Source organism: Pterocles gutturalis, unplaced genomic scaffold, assembly GCF_000699245.1.
Source record: "Pterocles gutturalis isolate BGI_N339 unplaced genomic scaffold, ASM69924v1 scaffold24513, whole genome shotgun sequence".
Taxonomy (NCBI): domain Eukaryota; kingdom Metazoa; phylum Chordata; class Aves; order Pterocliformes; family Pteroclidae; genus Pterocles; species Pterocles gutturalis.
Genome location: NW_010118768.1, coordinates 54,857 through 65,294, shown reverse-complemented (window position 1 = coordinate 65,294; position 10,438 = coordinate 54,857). Strand labels below are relative to the sequence as shown.

General features: G+C 35.6%; 1 protein-coding gene across 1 annotated transcript in view; it reads left to right on the top strand.

Annotated features, from left to right (window-relative positions):
* LRPPRC (leucine-rich pentatricopeptide repeat containing) overlaps window positions 1-10,438 on the top strand; it is a gene marked incomplete at its 5' end in the record, with an annotated part of 55,484 nt that overhangs the window by 19,139 nt on the left and 25,907 nt on the right. The gene's annotated exons all lie outside the window — the stretch shown is intronic.

The window sequence follows — 10,438 nt, the reverse complement described above, 5'->3', positions numbered from 1 at the left end:
CATTCCTGGGTGTAAAGTTGCTAATCCTCTTTCCAAAGGAATTCTTTGTTCTTAAAAGCACTGGAATTTAATTTGCTGCAGACCATGCTCAGATTTATTTGTAATGCTTGTCTACAAGTTAATCAGCCAAACAAGCGCTGTCTGCTACTGTTTGGCATTTAATTTAGCATTTCTTCTCTCTCTCTCTTTTTCAGGATAGTAAGCAGCTTATAGGAAGTGGTAGGTGACAAACTTGGTCTATTTAGGATTAGTATATTTTATCTAGACTTGATTGAAATTGTGCTTACTGAAATTGATGAGTCAAAGGGGCAGCTGCAGAATCTGCCCAGATTGTTATTATTTTTCTTTTTAACACAGTTGTATGTTTTTAGAATGCTGCATAAGTTTTCCAGTTAATGTGAGGGAGGAGGTATCTTGCAAAAAAAGTAATACTTTGTCCTCATCGTTTTTGTGTTATGTACAAACAAGACCATGTAACATAATTTTTAGTATTTTTTTTCTTCCTAAGCCAAGTATGCTTTTTTCCTAATTCCCCACAGAATATTTGAAATACCAGTGATCCCTAGTTCAATTATCTAATAGAATTCTTGCATTTAAAAAAATCTTAACTGAAGATCTGCTTGTTCGTCTGTGGTGGCACAATACTGTCCTGCTGCAGGCTGTGTGGAAATTGCTAAGCACAATGTTGATATTTTTGTTCTCGGAGGGTTTTGTTGGAGCTCAAAGTCTTACACTACGGAATAGAAATATCGGTATCTGACAGAAGACAACAGTGAGGAGTCAAGTTCTTTTATAGTGATTAAAAGCATACAGGAGGTAAAAGGATGAAATCTGAGAATTGGAAGTAAAATTAAAGCTAAATGAATAAAACTGGTTCTTGGTGAGATTTAGCAGCTGTTTCTTTCATACTGGCATTTGATTTCTCTAAACTTGTATTGGTGGCTACAGTTCAGCAGTCTGAAGAGGACAGTAAGCAAATTATGAAAATGTTGGGGCTTTGAAACTTTTGTCATTTTCTTAATAAGTGTCAACTTACCTCTGCAAATATTCTCTATTTGATAATTGATTGTAAATTATTAGTATAACCATGAACAGACAGGCATAAATCTGGACATCTGATACTTGGAGACTAAATGAAAGTTTTCCTGGCTCTTTTATGCTATTTAGAGTAGGTTTTCTTGCTCTTACCTAACTTTCATGACATATGAATTACCGCTTTGTCTATGCTGTTGAGAAAGAGGTTTTAAATTCTGGAATTTTCAGGAGTATAGAAATTTAGCTAGGGATAGTATGCATGTATTTTACCAATGGATTAAGTGGCACAAAATCAGTCACTATGTGGTGTGTTATATTTTTTCCACAAGGGGGGGGATCTTAAAATTGGTATTTTGCTGAAGAAGAAAATAGCTTTTATTGTTTTAAACCATGAACAAGTTACTGTTTGCTTTTCTTGTTTGTTGGGAAGGCAAAGCCTTAATGAATATAATGTAGAAAATTGAGTACAAAATGTATGTGTATTCTTTTTCTCTAGTCCAGTGGTTGGTCATCTCTGATTGTTTTTCTATTTTCCTTTATTGTGAAATAATATTCAGTAAGGGGGATCAATTGGTGCCCCTTGAGCTTTTTAGATGCTGTTGCATATTAGACATAGATTACCTTTCAGCATGCAAACTTTTATCATGTATTGCTGGTTATGGTCGTTGATTGATTTTAGGGATATCATTTGTTTTTAAACTATCTATGGAGTTAATAAAGAGTATCTAAAAGGGTAATAATATAGCTGAAAAAAATTACCTTAGGAGCTAAGGAAATGAAGACCATGGAGGTTATAGTCATTTGAGTGGGGTGCTGCTTATTGGAGACCAGTGCCTCTGCCTGCTCTTGCTGTTTTTAGAAATCAGAGGTACACTAGATGCTTATATGAAACTTAATGGCAACTGCTGCTTTGAAAAAAATTGCAGCTCAAAGCCTCAGGAATAAGAAAATAACTCTTAAATCTCAATCTTTGGTAAAATACAACTGGGTGACAATAGTGGGAAAGGAAGAAGGGTAAGATTTGAGTGAAATTATAAAAATTAGGTCAGAGTTGTGACTGATTTGTGATAACGTACATACACAAATGCGTTGTGCATGCATATGCATATACTGGCTCATGTTGTAGAATATCAACATAGAAAGAAAGCTGAAAGCTTTGGGGCTCACCTACTTGCTGGAAGGACCGCAAAATTAAGCAGAGAATGATAGTATAAAAGACAGTGAAAGGTGAATAGGAAGGAGGTGAGGCAAACAATGCACCTGATGGCTACTAGAAGTACACTGAAGTGTGTGGTAGTTTGGTGGTGTGAGTGTCTTTTGAAGTGATGCTAAGTGGAAGCGAAGCTGTGATTCAGAAGGCTGTGGGGGGAAATGCAGCTAAGTTCTAAGGCTTCACAGAGTTTGATAAGGTAACAGTTTGCAATGTTGCTAGACTGCCTTATTAAGCTTTTGAAAGTCTGTTCTCATTTGTTCTGTGGCAGGTAGCTAGAGAAGAAAGCCTCTCGGAGACAATACCTCCATATGAGGTAGCTTTGGCTGCTCTGTAAAGTAAAAGTCTATTTTATTCTAGCTGTGCCTGGAGATTCCTGAGCCCTTGAAGTTAGGCTGGTAGATGGATGTGCTGGTAGATGCTCTTTTGCTTTCTACTGGGAGCAAGTTCTACCATTGGATGCTGTAGTACATCAAAGGATGATTTAGTCTTCAGTTCTTAATTGCACCTCAACTGATAAGTTGGCTTTTATCTTGTGTCCTTCGAAGGTGATAATGTCAAAACAAAGCTGGCACAATTCTCTTCTTGCCCCTTACCATAATGCCACATACTAGCTAGCTTTCCCTTGGAGCGACACAGCATGACTTCTGTATCATCAAATGTAGCTCTAGTTGCTTAGAATTTTCTTCCCTTACTTGGACAGGCGGTTTAATTGCCTTTTTTCCTTCAGTTTTGTTTTTCATAAAGTAGAAAGAAAGAAATTTAAATCGATTTTACTTTACTAAATTAAACTACATTAAGACTAATGTAGGCTAAAAGAAAGGGATATGAATTTTCAGTAAATGGGATTAGGGGAAAAGTACCTTCTAGAAAAATATTTAGTTTTCTTCTAAAATGTTGTGTTGTTTTGAAAATATCAAATTTTCTCCAGGAGAGAGGTCTTATGTAATTCTTCATATGTGTTGCTCCAGAGCTCCAGGTAGAGAGTCAGGGAGAGTTGCTTGGCCTAGTATTCTTTTAAGTCTGGTATATAAATGGTAAGATAATTTTCTAGAGCCTAGTCTCCCAAATCCCTCCAATCCACAGCTTCTTACCTGTTGCCAGAACTGGACAACTGGAATTCCTTTATGTGTACTCAGTTGTTGACTGCCACTTGATTAACATGGTCAAGCTGATGGCTGAGAGCTGGATGGATGTGAAGGTCATCTGGGAGAGTGGGAATGAGAAAGAAAATGTTACACCACATTGGAGAAATCTCTGAATTTTACACTGAGATATCATGCTTGCAGCTTCTTTACCTGTATGATGGTTGAATATTTCTAGACTCGCCCTTTTTCCTTAATTTATTATTCATGTTGAATGCAATTATCAAAATACTCTCTGAATCTGCATGTAATTAACTCCATGTCCACACTTAGCTCTTTCTGGTAGTTACAAGACTTACATATCGTTAAATACTGTAACAGTCCTGCAGCAGAGGTTCAATCAAGCCCTTCTGTAAATCTACTTAGCATAGTCTAAACCACATTGTCATGAAGTAGAAATTAACACTTTACACCTATGGCTAAAGTATGCAAGGTTTTAAACTGGTGTTAAATGCATTTCTGCACTGTATTGATAAAATCATTACACCTTAAACTATATTTAATTGGACAGCAAGATACTTAGGGAAAAAAAAAAAAGCCAAAACCAAAACACGCACCAGATTAAAAAAGGGTGTTGGGTTACTGGCATTTTCAGTTAGGAGTTTGTGGAGTCCTCTGATAGGAAGTAGAGGTTGGTAGAGATGTTCAGTTGTTTTTTGTTGTTTGACAGAACTGTATGGCAAAATTTTTTAGTAGAAGACCAACCTGTACAAGTTTGCTACCACAAGAGGAACCTCCCTTGAAAATGGCAATGCATAGTGCATGGCTTCACAATTCTTCTAACAAGATTTTAATTAAGTGTGATACTTTGCTCATCATCTGATCTCATACTAAGTATGTCATTTGTATTTAACATTTAAATATATCGTACCCTATCGCATATTTCAAGACATTTATATGAAGAGTTGAAGGACAAATGGTTGTGAAATATTTTAATGAAATATGTTCCAGCGTGAATAAATGCAAGAAACAGCATTTGCTGCTGAAATTGAAGACCTGACAAAAGAACTGTTTTGGCTGAGTTTAGTGTACAGGAATACAGCTATCAACAGATGTCAAGTTAATTCAGGAGATAAATAGATTTAAGCAAAGAATTGTGACATTCACTGTCAGCAGACCTCAGGTTACCAGTTGCCACTGGATTTAATCTACCATAAAAACAATGAGAATATTTCTACTTGATAGTGAGAGATTACAATCTTCTTTCATCCAGATTGCTTTTTAAAGAGTCTACATCATAAAATTGAGTCTTGCTGGTTTTACACTGGAGATAAACTAGTGGGAGAAGATGCTTTCTTGATTTGTGATAGCAGGATTTAGGTTTTTTTAATATGTAATTTAATGATGGTTATATCTAGTGTTTGAATTTACCTGCAAACACATATTTGTGGTTCTGTTAAGAAAAGAGTGGAGGTATTTAGAACAAAATTTAAATATTTGTGAATGTTGAATGCAAATTGTATGAGGGAACAGTGGTCTGAGATTGAGGAGTAGTTTGTAGGGGGTATAATAGCTTTTATTAGAGTAACTGTATACAACTGAGAGGGAGGGAAAGGATGAAGAGCTTTTAGGCATACAAGCCCTATAATTACAATAAAAGATGATTTTCTTTTTCTTACTATTGAGTCATATTAGTCTAATAAAAGCATTACTTCTTATGAAACTGGCCTCTGATACAGCTATTAGTGAAGTTGAATTTTGTGTCCATGCATATGTGCTTGTGTGTAGGTGTGTTAATAAAAAAAGGGTGCTTACTGGTTCAGTGCACATTATTTAGAAGTTCTTAAATAGTGCCTTATTAAAAGAAAGCAAATTAATGTTTCAAATAAGTAAATTTAGTAAAGGAGATAACTACTGAACAAATTGATTCCAGAAAAGGAGAGAGTACTGGTTTTGGACTGCAGGATCATAGTAAGAGCTGTGCATCCTTTCTTAGCTCCAGGAACTTTGGGTTAGAGGTAAGATACTACAGAGTTTTATAATTCTTTTTTCATTCTTCATACAACATAAAACCACATACGAATGCAAAGAGCAATTTTTTCCTCCGAGTCTAGAACATCCTTCAGGATTTTGTTCCGAGCAGGGTTTTTGCATATTTTTGATGTCACCTAATTTTCCATTGTGATTATTATTGTGAAGTTCTCTTATTGTCTAACAATTTTTTTAATGATAATACTTTACTGCATCTTAGAAATCTTACTGGTAAATGTAGGATATTCCAACAGTAGTTAAACATATATCAGTCTCAGCTGTCCAGAGTGATGCTAAAGTTGTGAAGCTCTTTGCTATGTTGATTTTCATATTTTTGGAAAATAATAGTTGCCTTACATTTTTCTCAATGTCTGCCTAACATAAAGCAGCATATATTCCAGTTTCAACTGAAATAAACAAAATAATGGGTATTTACTCAACAGATACTAATCATGTTGGTAAAGTCAGTGAACTATGTAACTGACAGAAGCTTTGAGGCAAATACATACTTCAGGAAAAAAAAAACAACAAAAAACAAAACAAAAAAAACAAACAAAAAACAACAGTAAAAACTTTCCCAGTGGAGACTGCAAGCTTTGCATTTTCTTACTATGAACTACTGCTGCTTTTCGCATAAAAATTAAACTAGTAGAAGTAGGCTAGTTGCTACCTTGGGTGATTGTAGGATCAGCAGGAAGGAGAGCATGGGCTTGAATTGTAATCACTCCTGACAGGAGAGTTAGGGAGAAGACATATTTAGGGGTGTGTCCATTGTCTTTCATTAAATATCAGATGGTGCAAATAAAATATCAAATACACCATAGCTGAGCAGCTTTTGAAGGTGTAACTTGCAGTGGAGCAACTCCTAATTTTCAAAACTTTGGTGCTACCACATCAGAGTACTTGCCCTTATTAACAAACATGAAAAGTAGTTGTATTGAAGGTACAGATCTAAGTGTATTCAAGCTTTTATGCTTGTTTATGTTGTAAAAAACTTTGGTCAAGTAAGCTGCTATGTAAAAATTTCCCAGGCTTCATTGAAGCTACATGGAATTTGTGAGACTTTCGCAGACATTTTTGTGGAATCAGGGAAAAATCTGTCTTTAAGAACTTCACATCAAATGTTCTGTTTTCACTGGCACTTATGTTAGAGAGAGCTGTTAGAAATGACATACATCAGTTCTTATAGCTCTCTGTTCAAGGCTGTCTGTTTGGAGAAGTAACGCATTTTCTTGCAAGACATTGCTTTGGCATCTAAATCTCAGTAACTGCTTCTGGTACTGGTAACATAAGTCTGTTATGGCTGTTGATGTAACTCCTCATGAAGCATTCTTCTTCCTTTAGCAGCATTAGCTGTCTCTTATTATTACTGGCTTTTTCAGCTGCAAAGACAGGAATGAGTGGATCTACCTGTCCAAAAGTGCAGCGTGGATGGTGTTTATAAAATTTGACTATTTCTTCCCAGTATGTTTGGATTGGTGATAATAGTAGAACTGTTTCCCTAAGAAAATGTTGAACTTTGGGAAGAAAATTTAAGTATTTAGAAGAAAACATAAAACACTTGAGGGTAGAGTTAAACTTGAATGGTTAGAATTGTTTGTTACTCATGGTGAGGTTATACTGTGAAAGGCAAGAGTAAGTTGTCCAGAATAAGTAACAGTTATTTTGCCAACCAGTGCACAGTATTAATCTGTGGAAGTGCAGTGTTCAAAGGGTAAAACAAGCGAGTAATACATCTCGTGTCACATGTATGCCAAATTAAAAATACTTCTGCTGGCTTTTAAATAATTATGCACCTTAAGCCAGCTACAGCAAAAGTGCTACTGTTTTGGGACATTCTCAACTCTTATTTTTCTGAAGGTCCTCTTTTTCAACAATACCACAGGGTTTCTGGTCTTTGTGTTGGCTTTTGTGGGTTTTCTCTTAAGTAAGTTTTGTGTTGAAAGAGAAAAAGGTTGTTTTAGGTAAGTAGAGAGAAATAAATAAATACTTAACTTTAAAAAGAAGTAGAAAAATAGTGTTAGTCTGTTAGCTGCAACAGTTACAGGACCCTAATGTAAACAAAACTTGACTATTTCTATCGTTATCTAAAAATCTAAAAAACCCCATTGAATAGATTTCTCTCTGCCAGGTCAGTATTTTCCCAGACAATCTTTTAGTTCAGCTATAATAGGTAGAAATTAGTTCAAATAAAAATCTTAGTGCAGAAAAGATTTTTCTGGTGATTGGATCCCTTCAATAACCTGTTTGAAGTCACTGGTTCTAGGAAGGAGGAGAAAAAATCAAACGCTTCCAGTGTGTTAGGATTGTTCTACTCACAGGATTTTTTGAGTGCTGCTTGGCAGGAGTTCTTCTGAAGATGCAGCATATTTTTTCCCCTTCTGGCTAGTTTTCCTTTATGTGTGTGAAGGTATAGAATCAGTGAGTAAATTAGCATAGAGTTGTATGTTGAGCCTCAGAAAGGTAGTAACAAATGTGATAAAAAGTGTGGGATGGTTTCTATAAGAAATACGACTAAGTAGGTGAGTCCTGCTTAGTCCAGAGAAGAAACGGTGGAACAGGGAATTATTCTATGTACCACTCATGAAATTACTGTAAAATGGAGAGGATAAAGAGGAATCATTTGTGCATTGTTTTCCAATACAAAATCTAGGGACTTCAAATTAAGCTAGTGGAAGCTAGGCTGAACCAAACAAGAAGAGATAGTATTTTGCTTGTTTTCTGCGGAAGGTAGTTGAGGTAACCCTTTGCCGAAAGATCTTACAGGGTTCTGGGGGCAACCAGAAAAGCTCATGGAAGAGAAATTACTTAGTAGAAACCATCTGACCCACTGAACCTCAAGTAGTTGGGAAGTGAAAGAGTACTAACGGGGAAGTATGGCTGGCTTTTCTGTCATTTTATATTCTACTATAGGCACTGTTAGGGAGAGGGTAACAAGCTAGGTGAGCCTTTGGTTTTGTACAGTAGAACTATTTGGCATTCAAAGAGAATGTAAAAGCCAGAAGACTTCCATGTTTAGTGTATATGCTGTATGAACTGCTTGTGACCCTCAATAGTTGTTTAATTCTTTAAAGCAGTGAATGTCTTTAAAATTTTTTAAAAACCAAAACACTAATACTTGATAGATTTTTTTTTGTTGTTTTTTTTGTTTTTGTTTGGTCCATTGAAACAAACGAGGTCAAAATAGTAAATAGGAGTTTGGAAGCGTAATCAGAGTAACAGGTTTTTACTTAATTTTTTTCATTGCTTTTTTTATTCTGTGTTGTAGTCTGCTGTATAGTAGAAATTCTGCTTCGTGCTAAATGCAATGTTTAAAATTCCCTAAGATGGGAAGGGATAAGCTACAAATGTGGACTATCAGGCAAGCCCTGGAGATTTGCTTAATCTGACCTAGATGTTCTTTTGATGATTGAGACCTGCAGTATGTGAAAACATGTCTCAATTTCAAAATGAAACACAAGGATATCTGTTGTATAACTCAGCTGTCCTTGTAGTGACAGACACATCAATCATTTCTGAACAGGAAAGGATTTACTATAAAAAGTTTGTAGCTTTGGAGCTGTTGAGTTCGTTGGCATTCGGATCAGCAATGATATTGGAAGTTGTAAGTGAATTCAGCATTTGAATTTTACCATGTCTTAAAGAGGATTAGCTACAAATGCAGGCAACATGCTTTTTTCTTTTTCATTTTCAAGAGCCTGTTGTGTAATATGTTAATTCTTGACTTAGTTTTCAGCATATTTAATGTTAAACTGCTTGGTAGCTCATAAAAAAGCACTGAACAGTTACCTATAAACATAAGTATAGGGAAAAAAACCTAATTGTAAAAAACCCAACTACCTGGAAAGCAAAACTGTGTTTGTATATACCACTTTTGAATACTTGAGAAGGCACTATTTTTCTGTAACCTCTTGTTTTGAGACTGTTTTTATAGTACAGTTAAGTACATAGAGAAGGTGCTCCATGTTAAAGAGTTGGGGGCTTAATGTCCTTTTTTAAAAAAACTTTACAATGACTGCATAAATGAGTTGGATTATATGGCCTAAAATTTACTCAGCAGAACACTGTTTCCTCTATATTTAGCAAATTTTAGCAGTTTTGACTGAGGTTTTGGATGCTGCTTTTCTCATGTAAGCTGAATTGTTTCAGAAAGATGTAATGGCAATAAACTCTGTGCTTGGAGAATATGGGAAAAGGAAATTATCAGTGTTAAAAAGATAGAAGGTGAATTCACTCCTTCAATGGTAATTGCTTCCATTCTTTTGGAACCGACACTCCATATTTCTCACAGCTTTTTGTTCAAACTGCGTCTTTTATGCGAAGTGGTGTTTAAATTTTGGAAGTTGTACTTCACGTTTGAACATTGGAGACTTCTTATAATATTAACAGCTAAAAAGGCCTTTAAGAGCCAAAATACACGTCTCTCTGTAGGGATGAACAGGCATTTCCTTTGAATCACTTTGAGCTATATTAGTGTGAATCTGGACACCTGAAATGAAAGCAAAGTCCTCTCTGTAAATCATCCTTGTGCTAAAACAGAAGAGTATAAAGAAAGTAAACTCAAGTACTCTGTTGGAGGAAAGGGTAACAAGTAAAAATGATGGATGCTTTGAATATAGGGGGTTTTTTTGTATCCTTTTTTTAGATACATAAGTACTGGCATGCCTGTGATGTGTTTCTTTAAGAACTTTGAATTTATATTTAAGAATTTGTTTAAGTGGAGGAACCAATATTTTGATTATGGTCTGTGGTGCTGAGAAGTCACAATGTGGTAGTCTGTACCAAATGGTGTTTCCAAGGATTGAAACCTTTTTGAGAATGCATATTCTGTAGCTGAGTCGACTCAAAACAACAGAGGAATGAATAAGTAAAGGCTCATCAAACCTGGGAGAATTAATAACATAAACAACTATAGTATATTGACTATTATACATCAGTTCCTCCATGTACACACACTTAAGAGTAAGCCTTTGCTCTGTTCTGGGACATGAATTGCATTACAGTTAGGAATACCTGGCATCTGCATTGGCAGCGCATTACAGTTGTTGCAGTTACTGCTCTGTAAAGTCCTGTTTTA